This window comes from Tachypleus tridentatus, unplaced genomic scaffold (assembly GCF_004210375.1).
Source record: "Tachypleus tridentatus isolate NWPU-2018 unplaced genomic scaffold, ASM421037v1 Hic_cluster_2, whole genome shotgun sequence".
In the NCBI taxonomy this organism is placed as follows: domain Eukaryota; kingdom Metazoa; phylum Arthropoda; class Merostomata; order Xiphosura; family Limulidae; genus Tachypleus; species Tachypleus tridentatus.
In genome coordinates, this window is record NW_027467782.1 from 25,927,265 (window position 1) to 25,941,128 (window position 13,864).

Consider the following 13,864-nt stretch of genomic DNA (forward strand, 5'->3'; position numbering starts at 1 on the left):
TTACACTACTAAATTAGGGACGGCTAACGCAGATAGCCCTTGTGTAGCTTTGCATGAAATTCAAAATAACACTGAACACAATATTCCAAATGTTTGCTCTTAAGTTATATAATATACCTGCCAGGCGAGTTGTTTAAAGAATTTTCATAACAATAATTGTGATTATCTAACAAGTATTATTGTCAAACAATAATATTTTGCAATAAAATGGCATAATCTTTAGCCCTTGGTGAGCTCAGCAGATAGCCCAATGTGACTTTGCTATAAGAAAACACACACACAAACACATAATCTTAATATTTTTTCCATCTCATTTTAAATTTGTATATTTTGAATTAAAATCAAAGCTGTTTCCAAATTGAATTGTGGTTCTGTGGCATTACCACAAATTTTTCACCTTCTAGTTTCTGTACTTTGTCAGCTTTAGGCATTTAATCGGAAACTTCTATAATACATTATTTGTCTGACATCTTTGTTGCTTCTAAGCATTGTAAAATCACGTGCTTACATTAAAAATATCAACAATGAATTAGTTTCTTAGCAACACAGAAATTAGGAAACTTTTATAACCTTAGTTACATAAAACATTTAAATTTTAGTGCAAATAGATATAAAGTTATAGTGGAGATGAAATTATATTTACAAACATTTATTTTATCACACTCGGTGCTTTAATAACCGCATTGCCCGCACAAACAAGAGATAAACGTGAAGGTATTGAACTCAACGCCTTGAACAGCTTATTGTATTAAGTAGCTAATATCTATTACCGAGTATATCTTTCACTTTCGGACGACTAATTTAGAGATGGCTCGCGCAGCCACCTCATGTAGCTTTGTGCGAAATTCAAAGAAACAAATCTTTAATTTTGATCTAGGAAGATATCTTTATCTGTAGGATCAACGTGTCAATGAGAAAGCAAAATTTGAGAATGAATAGAGCACTTTGTATTGTTCTCTCTCTTGGGTTTTGGGTATCATATGTACTCTGAAGGGTCAGGTGCTCTTTGACCTCTTCCGCTGTTCTTTATTTATATGATCATGCAGTGTTGGTTGGTGTTAGTTCCTGCTTTAGAGTCAGAGTGGGCTGAATTTACTCCGACCCTTTTAAGATCAATGTCCATGTACTGGTATACATATACAGATATTATTTTGCCTTGTCAGTAAGAAGTCTAGTTTGATGGTGGCCCTTTTTTAAATATATATTATTATTTTATCTTTTTTTTCATTCATTTTTTTGTGTTTAAAATATGTGTTGATCGGGTAGAAGTGTTTAGGACTACCTTCATCATGTACGAGGTACCTCTCTAGTTCCATTAATAATTCATTTTTCATCCAATCTTTATCAAAATACTTTTTTGTACGATGTAAGAGTCTATTTGGTATGGTTGGTATGTTTAAATATTTGTGTATGAATTTGAATGCTGCTTCTCTGGGAACTCTATATGCTGTTGTGAGGAGTGTGTTTTGAATTGTTTGCAACTTCATTTTAATTGTTTTGTCACTTACTATGCTGGAGCTGCATAGTCACTTACTGGTCTGATGCATGTTTTGTATATTTTTCGTATATTGTCTGTTGATGCTACCACTATTCTTGCAAATAAGACTCCAAGCATAGCTGGTTCTTCGCCAGACTTTAATTTCGTTTACATGGTTAGTTTTGTGTCATAGGCTAGACTTAGAAATTTTGCCAATGTGGTAGGCAGAAATAATGTTCCATTCACATATACTTCAGGCTGAAGTATTTTTTTGTATCTTGTCAACTATGTAAAGACGACAAGTTGCGTTTTTGCTGTATTTATTTTTATTTTGTATTTTCGACAATAATCGTTTTTATTCTGTTTAGTTTTTGTTGTATGTTTATGGCTGCTGTGGCACTTTTCCATACTGCCACATCATCAGCAAACTATGAGGAGAATCCATGCTTAGGATCCTTCAATGGCAAATTGTTTACATACATGATGAAGAGTATAGGGCTGACCACCCCTCCCTGAGGTACACCAGCTTCTGAAGTAAAGTACTCAGAAAAGGTTCCCTCTACATTTACTCCACATTTTCTATTTTTCAAAAAGGTAGATAACCAGCGAATAATTCCACGCGGTAGTCACATTTCCTTCACATGTAACTGTAGACCATTGTGCCATGCAGTATCAAATGCTTTCTCAATGTCAAGAAAGCAGGAGACAGTGCATTGGTTTTGTTAAAGCTGTCGACTATCTCTTCAGTGAGTCTGACTAAGTGGTCAGTTGTTGTCTAAATTTTCTGAATACGTTTTGTTCTTCTGGTAACTTTCATGTTATCTCCAAGAATGTGGAGAGTCTGTTACTGACTATTCTCTCAAGAATTTTGCCTACACAGCTGATCAGGCTGATTGGTCGGTAGCCATTAGGTTTATCTGCTGGCCTTCATACCTTATGGAACATTAGTATATTAACATGCATCCAAGAAATTGGTATGTGTTCTGAGGACAGTGATAAGTTAAAAAGTGCTTTTTGGTGATCAAACAATTTCGGAGTGCCCTTTTTTGGGAGGATGGCTTGTATCTCATCTTCACCCGGAGATTTGTTTCTGTGTTTTTTATTGCTTCAAGAAGTTCATGTATGAATATTTCTTTCATTAGGATCGTGTCTTCATAGTTTATGATGTGTCTTGTATTTGCCTCAGATACACTTGTTAAGAAAAATTGGTTCAAATTGTTCTTTGTTGTTTAGTATATAATTTGTGACTTTGTTGTAAAAATATGCATTTATATCCAGATCTGTATGCATTTTAAATGTATTCTGTGGTTGGTTCACTTAATTTTGTTTGTTTTAAATTTCGCACAAAGCAACACGTGGACCTGCTGCACCAGCCGTCTTTAATTTAACAGTGTAAGACCAGAGGAATGGCAGTTAGTCATCACCATCCACCACCAACTCTTGGGGTACGCTTTTACCAACGAATGTGGATTGACCGTCAAATTATAACAAACCCGCGACTAAAAGGTCGAGCGTGTTTGGTGTGATGAGGAATCAAACTCGTGATCCTCAGATTACGAGTCGAGTGCCTTAAACACCTGGCTATGCTGGGCTATTTACAAAAAAAAGAATACTGAACAAAATTTGTGTAGATATTATAATGTACATCAATTAATTGATAAGGAAGTGACTGAAAACAGAAAGGAAAAGAAAACCTCTAGAAAATTGTTAAACCTTCTCAAGTGTGAAAACATTTAAAACTTTGCTAAACTAGTTTAAACACCTGGCCATGCCGGGATCTGTTTACTCTCTCTTCTGTAAAAGATGATAAACTCAAGATTTTGTAAATAATTTTAAATTTTTTTATTCGGAATATCTTCTTTCAAACATTTCCAGTCACTTTATGTTTTCTCTTATTGTGAAAATGTGTTGTTCTTATAGCAAAGCAACAACAGGAAATCTCTCTGTCTACCAATGGGAAATCAAACGCTCGATTTTAGGATTGTAAATCCTAACTTATCATTAATTATGAATGTATTTTGAGTTGAAACCTATTGTGATTTACAATACCACATATATATTTTAGGCTCATAACAAATTATTAACTACTTTTCTTCAGGAAAGCTTATAAATCAAAAATTCTGTTAGATATAAACAAAGTTTAACAAATGTAGTTGATAGTTTATCTTTGCTCTGTACCTATTTAATAAAAGTATTTTATCGACTTCTAGAAGTTTGGTATAATAATATTAATGCCATATCAGTTCAAAACAACCCACCCTCGTTGCACAGCGATATGTCGGTAGACTTCAAGTGTTAGAAATCGAGTCTCGATATCCGTTATCCATGGTGGACAGAGCACAAATAGCTCATTGTTTAGTTTTATGTTCATTTTGTAGGGTTGTATCGCTTCTCTGTCTTCATGAGTCATTAACTTTTGAAGTGGAGTCGTGCTTATCCTATTTACTAGTACAAATACCCAGCATACATATGATGTAAAATTTGAGGACTTAATTTATTATTTATAATTTATCAACATGTACTGGTCCCCTAGTAGAACTGGTATCAACAGAAACAAAAGTATGAGAAGAGCAATTCTCTCCCAAAGCAAACAACTTGGAAGCATGAAAAGTAGTGGAAAACTAAAACTCCTGAAATGGTGTGGAGTATGACAGACTAAAATAAAAAGTGTTGAAAAAAAAGAAAAACAGAGAGTCCAAATGTCTTCTCATTGATTACATTCTCACTTAGAAACATTGTTTTACTGAAAAGAAGAAGAAATCACTGGCAAAACCCATGAACCTAATTTCCTGAAAATTAAAGTCTGCATATAACGTTGAACTAAATTCTGGGAATTCTTACCAGAAGCATGTTCAGCTATAATGGGAATTTCTATCGTCAATACACTGATCATATATTACTGCAGCAGTAATTTGGTTTATCAACATATTAGATACCCAGAGCTCTCATGATTGTGAACAAATGTTCTTAATGTAAGGCTCAGGGAAAAGAGGAAAAATATCAAAGACAGGAATTTTGTTTCTTTTGTTGTTGTGGTTTTATTTCTGAAAATATTTTTGACTATTTGAAAGCTGCAGGAATATTCTTCTATGACATCATATGTTTATTCTGGTTTATCAAGTGCAGTATGTAATACTTAACTGATTGAAATCCAAATTATTTATTAGATAAAAATTCATCTTGACCAAAAAATATAGAATTTAAACTTTTTATATTTGAAAAGAAAGATATAAACCCTTAACAGAATTAGATTTATCTTCATTAATTTTCTACAAGGTACAACATACTAAGAAACCAAATAAACACAGCCATAAAACTATGCTCACCAGATAAAATTAACGATGAATTAGACAAAATAAAACAATACTTCATCAACATAAGTTTCCTCCACAAACCGTAGAAAACATTATACGCAAACACCTAGACAGAAAGCAAAATCAACCAACTAAAGTAAATACAGCTCACGAATCTAAAAACCACGAAACCATATACTGCTGTATACCATATATTCCTGACATCAGCAAACAAATAACCAACATTTGACAAAAATTAGTAACAAAATATGACATTCCAGTTAATACCAAATTTATTCAAAACCAGGCACAAAACTGAGGTCTATACTATGTAAAACTACACTGACAAACACCACACCAACATTATTTATAAAATACAATGTGATAACTGCCACGACTTCTATATTGAGAAACAAGTAGAAAAATGGAAACCAGATTCAAAGAACATAAAAGTCACCTTCACACGTTTTCGAACACTGCAAGTCAAATAAACACAACATAACCATAGAAAACACTCAAATACTAAATAAAGAAACAAACATAAACAAACGCAAAATTAAAGAAGCCTTACTTATACAACAACTTAAACCCAAAATAAACCAATATAAAGGAACGCCTTTATACCTATATTAATATAATAAAATAAATAAAATTATATATTCAAACATCTAATACCGCCCTCTACATTTCGACACACAGTTACACAACCCCTTTCAAACATGTGGTCAGCTTCCGGTCAGTTACCTCTTTCTTTGTGAACCTGACGATGACCGAAGAAGGTCGAAACGTTGTTCGCTCTTCTATGTAAAATATTTTCTCAACCCAAACGAGCCGTTTTGCATATAAATTTCTCAACAAGTGGGTTTCTCGACATCACTGATGTCTGTATTTCACCAGTAGGTGGCTGAAAGCAGGTAAAAAATTAAGATTGGCGCACTCGAAAATTTTGCAGAAGAAGGTGGTTCATCTTCTATTACTGATGAGTTTGTATCTCAAGCACTACCTATAATAACAACGTGGAAATGTCTAAAACTAATCTATTAGAAGTTATAACAAATATGTTCTTCACAAACAGGACAACACTTCTAAAGCTTCTCACTCAACACAGAATCTCTTTATGTAACACCTCTAAAGAGCTGCTCTTGCTACACTAATCGATAAATGTGTAAATTTTACAAAACTGTCAATTTATCTTCTTGGTGACAATGGATAAACAACAGAGCCAACAAGTTACCTCCCATCACACATCTCTGACCACAGGAGATGAACTAATCAGTTTCTTGTAACTGTAAAAGAGTTATAATCAAAATAGTTCATGTTCCAAAAAGTAATTACCAAGTTACATTGTGTGTACAGAGTTTCTGGAGAAAGGTTTTAGAGTTTGAAGAAACCAACATATCTAAATCAGATGGAGATGATGAATAAAGTACAAAACTAAAGTTCATCCTAATCTGATAAACATTTCTATCGACACAGTTCATTCTTTTGGTTTGTGAATAGTTTTACTAGGTTTGAGTCTCTGATTATTTTCCTGACCTGCTTATATTGTTTAAATATTTATAATATTAATGCATAATATAAACTTATTTGTAAGTATTTAGCTTTAATATCAAAGGTATGACATAATGAAACCTCCATTTAAAATATTTTACAGAATCCCCATTAATTCATTTATTTTATCACGATATAATACATTTTGTAACTTACATGTTTTGTAAGGAACCTCAGGAAAGGAAAAATAGAGATAAGACGTCTACACTTGTGGTTCAAGAGCTGTTTGAAAAGTTAAATGTAGAACAACAGTGTATTGAAATTGATGAAGAGGAAGACATAAAAATGTAGAATATAAATTTAATAAAAATTAGGTTTAATAGAAATAGTAAAGATGTTAAAACTAACTAGATATAACTACTGGTGTGGGAAATATTGAATAATAACTTAAGTTGATCATTTTAAATAAATATATGAATTGTGAAGAACATTATGCAATTATAACAGTAGGAAGACAAACAATGATTTATAAACATAAAGAAATGTTTTACTGATGATAGAAAATAGTGAACATAGGTCTTCTTGAAACATGTAATATGTTCCACCATGGATAAAACTATTGTTTTTGTGCTTATAATTAATTGTTCGCCTATCTATTATTTCAACAAATTTTGTAGAATTAAGAAATTTATTGTTTCAACAAGATTTGTGAATACTGGAAGTGAATAATGTAACTCTGGAAAAGCCATCTATACAGTTAAGAAGGATTTTGTAAGTCAATAATAATGTATTTTCGTATAACAAAGCCACATCAGGCTATTTACTCTTATAAATACGTAAACACGACGCTGTACCATCAGGGACAGAGTGAATAATAGACACATTCTTTACATTTTGGTTTACAGATATTATAAATCAATCTAGTGATAAACTGACAATGTCATAAATAAATTTATTTGTTTTATACAAATTAGCAGAGAAAGTTCAAAATATGATGATAATTACATATATATTATGATTAAAACATAATTGGACTCTTAAGAAAATATATCAGCACCTTAGATTAAATTATAAACATGAAACTGGTTGTGTGATGATATAAAACTGTAAATATATGATCATGTAGTTTTCACGTTTATGTACAGAAATATATTTCTCATGTTTAATTTAAAGTATGAAACATTTTATTCCTTTAGGGTTCAGAAAGAGCACATAGAAACTTATTGTGTTGATTTTTCAAATAATTAGAAAAACTATGAAGAACTTGCGAGAAAATTGAAAATATTTACAGACAGTGATGACTGTGTCTTTACTATACCAAATGTACCTACACAGTCAGTATTAACTTTTACCTTTACAGTGGAGTTACTCTGGATTTAATAATGTCTCGATATATAAATATTTAAAAAATGAAAATATTTACAGATAGTGGTGACTGTGACTCTACTATACCAAATGTACCTACATAGCTGGAACAATTACCAGTGTTAACATTTACCTCATACAGTGTAGTTAATCCATGATCTAATAATGTCTCCACATATAAATAATAGAAACTGCGTTGTGAGGTGACTGTTAACCAACAATGTCTTAAGTAGGTTTGTGGATCTGTTGGAGCCTGCTATTATTTTCTTGAAGAAAAGAAAAGATTCTATCCTCAAATGGGAAATGATGAATGGATGCAAGATCTAATGTTCCTTACTTGTATATTGATTCATCTACAAACTCTCAACTTGGCACTCTAGGGGAAGGATAAGATTGTTCCTGATCTTACTCAGACAATTTTCAGCTTTCAAATAAAATTAGACTTTTTCAAAGAGACATATTGTCAAGAAACTTTAGTTACTTTCCCAATCACAAAAGGAGAATAAATACATTATCTGATATTGAAATAAAAGATCACAAATTGGAAAAATATAAAGATAAATTACAAGAACTCCTTCATAATTTGCTAGATACGTTTGAGAACTTGTAGAAACTGAAGCCATGCTTCGCCTTTCTTGTAAATCCGTTCATCATTGATGTGGTCAATGATGATTGTCCAATTGTCGAACCTCTTGTTACAGAATCATCTGCTGTGGAAATGGAACTAATAAAAAATATAGGAGGACCTGGGTCTCAAGATGATCCATAAATCCCATTCTGCAACAGCGTTCTGGAAGCAAGTTCCAGAAATAAAATATCCTGAACAGAAAAACAAAATGTGCAACTCATCTCATTTTCAGCACAACATACTGCTGTGAATCACTGTACTCTGTAATAAAGTTTGTGAAGTCGAAGCATCGTGCAGTCCTCACAAATCAACACCTGACGGAGCTAATTCGTACAGACTTGACAACATACCAGCAGGTATTTCAACGATTCACAACCAAGATGGAAACTCACAAGACCTCTACTAGTAGTAAATAGCCTGATAATTGTATCAATATCTGTTTGTGTTAGAAAAATATTATGATAAGAATATAATTTTGTAAGGTGGTATCTGATTAAAATATCTCTAATTTTATTGTTTTGCATATTATTCTCCATGTTTTGACCAGATATTTACTAAAACAAATTAATATCATTAAAATATCTGTTTTACCCATTTTATTTTTTATTTTTGTCAGTTTCATTTAATGTTAATGAAATGCAAATTTGCATGTTTTTCATAGATGTTTCCGTAGTTCATTACCGTATTAAAAACGCTCAATATAGTTAAATCAATAATCAGCCAGGATTTTGAAAATATTTGTTACATATATATATGTACTTTATGATTATTGAAACTAATACAAACTAACAGTTTAAAATCTACATACATGAATAAATATTATTACGTACATTTATTTTTAATATTTATATAAAATTTATGTAACAAAATGTACATGTCACAATAAAACGTGTATGTAATATTTGTTCATGTCTTGCGGCTCTCAAACATCTGAAGTTTATCATATGTGGTTCTTAACGTTAAACAAGTTTGGGCACTTCTGCACAAAAAACATAATCGGTTGCAGAGATTTGTCTATATTGAAACATACCGATGCCATAGTTAGCTTAAATTGTGTGATACTAACACGACTCTTTGTAAGAAAATGAATAAAATAGTCATTCTTGTATATACATAAATTGGAAGGAAAATTATTTACATTTGTGTTGAATAAAGTAAGTAATTATTAAAGAACTTGTAACAGACAGAAACTTTTTTACGGAATATAAGTCTAGTAATTGTGGAACCTTTTGAAAATGATCAATTGGAGACGCCGGTATCGATCCCGGTACCTCTCACATGCTAAGCGAGCGCTCTACCACTTGAGCTACGTACCCTATATCTAATATTTTAATAGTACAATACTTAATTACGATAAATATCGAGATTTATTTTTGTTTTGTTTTAACGTTAAAATGTATTAGAATTTGATTAGCTAGAGGCACAAATGTATGTCAGCTAGTGCCGTCAGATTAGGCAACGCCTAGACAAGCCCTATTTTACATATAAGGTTTCTTCTGTATCGTTTCTTGGTTCACTTAGTACTATAAAAACTTTATAAAATATCTGGAATAATAAAATACGTATCTGTTTGTTGCGGGTTCGAGTCCCCGTCGTACCAAGCATGCTTGCCCTTTCAGCAGTGAGGGCGTTATAATGTGACGGTCAATTCCACTATTCGTTGGTAAAAGTGTAGCCCAAGAGTGGGTGGTGGATTGTGATGACTAGTTGCCTTCCCTCTAGTCTTACACTGCTAAATTAAGGATGGCTAGCGCAGATAGCCCTCATGTAACTTTGCGCGAAATTCAAAAATGAAAAACAAACAAAATATTACGTTAAAAGTAATAACCTGAAGGACATTTCTTTTAAAAGAAGTGCTTCAACTTTAATACCTTTGAATGGTATTTCAGTTGAACAGTTCATCATGGCAATAAGTGCGCTGTCAGATGCAAATATGAATATGGAGTTAAATGTATTAGATCTAGAACATAAAACGGTGTTACTTTGTACAGAAGGAATGACTTTTGAACAAATGGTAGACACAGTAGAATTGTTATACAAAGTTGGTAGTATACAATCGATAGTTTAGAGACCTGAGAGGTATGAGATTTAGTGTAAGTATTCGTATGGAACATTTACACCTCAAATGTTTCCTATGCGCGATACCTTTTTATTTTTTCAAGAATTACAATTCAAACTACCTTAGAACGAAATGATAGTTCTGACGGGAGATTTCAATAGCATTTTGGAATTATGTTGGCTCATACAATCAATCAGACTAATACGGGATCTATTGTATTAGTCTGATTGATTGTATGAGCTGACATAATTTAGTGGATGTGTGGATAAAATTCCATCCCACTGACTGAACATTCAGAAAAGACTTTGAGAAAAATTTATCGTAATCTAGAATATTTGTCAAAATGAGTAAAGTTAACAACGCTAAAATCAGGAGTTCGATTCCCCTCGGTGGACTCAGCAGATAGCCCCATGTGGCTTTGCTATAAGAAAACACACACAATACACACAAGTAAAGATAAATTACCTCTGATGAGCAAACAGTCTGCTTTAGTGGAAAGTTTACTGTGAGATCTCATGTGGTGTCCTTTAAACGTCAAATTACCAAGCTTCTTATGCATATTATTCACAACAGATGAGACCTATATATTTCAATTTATTTAATATTTCCTATTTTTGTCTGTTACACCAGAAATGTAGGATAAAATGACTCATTCTCTGGTGTTAAATGCTTAGAAAATTAAAGCAACAATTAGTGGGTGTAATTTCAACACTTATATATATATTACTTCTTGTGTCTTGTGTGCTTTGGACCGTATAATCAGTGAAGTGATGATTCAAAAAATGTTGTTGGATATATTACTTTAAAAAGCCAATATGGACTTCACCGGTACACCTATGGATTATAAGAAGAAAACATTGGTATTCAGAATCACTTAAAATATCAATGAAATAAAAAGTTCATATTATTTTCATGAAATGTGTAGAGATAACAGTAGCAAGTAGAAATTTACGGAAATGGTTTACTTTCCTTGAGAAGAATACTTTGAACGACGTTTGGTTCCATTTCTATGTATTTTCATCAGGTTGAGATCTATTGTTATTTGCCGTTGACATCCTTGATTAGTAGTTTAATGTGGCTTTAAGGATGCAACCGCAGCATTAGATTTTAATGTGGCTTTTAAGGATGCAACCGCAGCATTAGATTATTGTTCTTAATCAGAATATTTAAAAAAATTAAAAAAGAAAAACGAAAACGTTCACAGCAGATTTTAGTGGGGTGTGGACTGAGCGACAGGTGTGGGTAAAATGTTTTGGGCAAACTTGGCATAGGCCGAAAATGGTCGAAGGGTCGTTCAGCTCATCAGTCGGGTTATTTCAGGGGTTTAGGCCACAACAGGTTTGTTCGGGAACCGAGTTTATGTTCGACAACTGAGACATTATTTTTCTCAAACAATATGTTCGAAAACCGAATACTTCAGGAATGGAGTCATTCAAGAACCGAGATACCACTGTATTTGACTTCATTTTATATGTCATTATTCCATATTTTAAGTAAGTTATGGATTCCACGTGAACAAAATTCCTTTAATTTGGATTCAAAAAACAATCTTAAGTCAGTTTTGAGTTCCTCGTTTTAACAAACATTTTTTTCATTTTAGTAATGCCGTGAGGATCTTCAAATATGATAATCAGATGGAGCAATATCTAGTGAATAGGATCGATGAGGCACAACTTCCCATTTTAAGGCCTGAAGTTTTTCTTGGGTCATTTATGAAGTGTGTAGGATTCAAAACACAATCTTAAGTCGTGCAAAACATTAGTCTTCTATAATGATTAATGCAGTTCTTTTCCTTATCAGTTCTTGGTGTTAGCACTTCAACTGATGACAATATTTTTCAGCTGTGATTTGGATCCAAAATTTTGTGATAAACTGCACTTCCCAGATCTCACCAAACACAAGGCAAAACTTTTTTTTTTTTAATATAAGTCATTCTTCGGTGTTGGTACAGGTGTGTAACAGAGATTCAACAATTGTCTCTTACATTGAGTATGCTCATAAAAAAAAAACACTTCTCGTTGCCACTAACAATTCTTTCAAGAATTGGTTCATGAGCATTTCTTGTTTTCAAACATTAACAAATAGTGACTCCCTCAACGTGTTAATTATCCGAAAACTAGTGTCCAAGTTTTGAAACTTTTCCAATTTCGTAGATGTAGGTAATGATTGTTACATGGAGCTGTTGAGCCATTTCTCACAGTCAACTTTGGATTGCTTCAAATATTAAAATATTGACATTGAGAAAAGGCATAAATTTACGAGTTCTTTTCTTCAAACCGAATTACAACTTTTTGCATAAAAACGTTATTTACTTTCCTACCTAATATTCTCTGTGATAATTCTTTGTATCATTAAAGTTTTGTGCTCTGGTAGTCATCACTATGGACACATTTTTTGTGTGCGCAGTATCTCTAATGTGTTTCTTTAAGTATTTGTTATACACACATACACGTGCCATCACTGAACAATTCCCTCTTACTGTTGCAAACAGGCTCAATGTCGATGACTTTCATATCAGTCATCAAACGTGAGGTATACTGAGTGGGAGCTAGACTGTTATAAAAACAAAGTAATTTTTCATATTTTACTTAGGTGCTTCACACACTTCTTTGTTTGTATACCCCCTCACTATAGAGTATGTAGGACAATTTTTTGGTCTGCATTTTAAGTTTATCCTACTGCTGGTTATGAAGATTACTACTGCCAACTATACAGTTAAAATATTTAATGAAGATCACAACACTTTTTTACATTCTATATAAAATATAAAGGTCAGATCACATTTGTGAAATTGCCTACTTTTAAGTAGAGGAAATTGATAAAGACAATGAATTTCATGGTATCATTAGTTTTTACAAAGTATATAATTGTTTACAAGTAACTTCTCTTAGGAATTAAAACCAACAATCCTATCACACACGTAAATGGAAGAACTCAATGAAAGTATTTATATTTAAAAGAGTATCTTAAATGTATGTTCTATTTATCCTGTATATTTCCATACATGTCCATTACAAATGTTTGGTACCTTCATTATTTTGTACCATTTACATTTTTGACAAGCAAGTACATCTGCATACTTTCTCTTTTATTACAGAAAAACATATTTCAAGGGACGTAATACTTTAGGTATAAACATTTCAAATGTAAAATATTTTTCGAAAACAAATCAGTATCATGAGAAAAAGTAAGAAAAAGAAAAAAACATTTGTCTTAGAAATCTTATATACAACATCATGCACACTATATTTCATCAGGAACACTATTTAACATAAGTATAGAAGGTATGAAATTTCTGCTTTTTAGAAACTTAAATTAGGTTCATGCTGAAGGATCTTCAAACAAACCTTCCAATTAACAGATGTTCCACAACCAATAGCAATTCAAATTGGCTTGAAATAAATGTTTCCACTTTTATACTTGTATACTTATAGTGGATATAATTATCTTGATACTGTATGTCCTAAAACCAAATCAAATTCCTAAAACAAGAATTGTTGAACCCTTTACAAGTGAAATATATTTATCTGTAACTTGGTAATCACATTCAA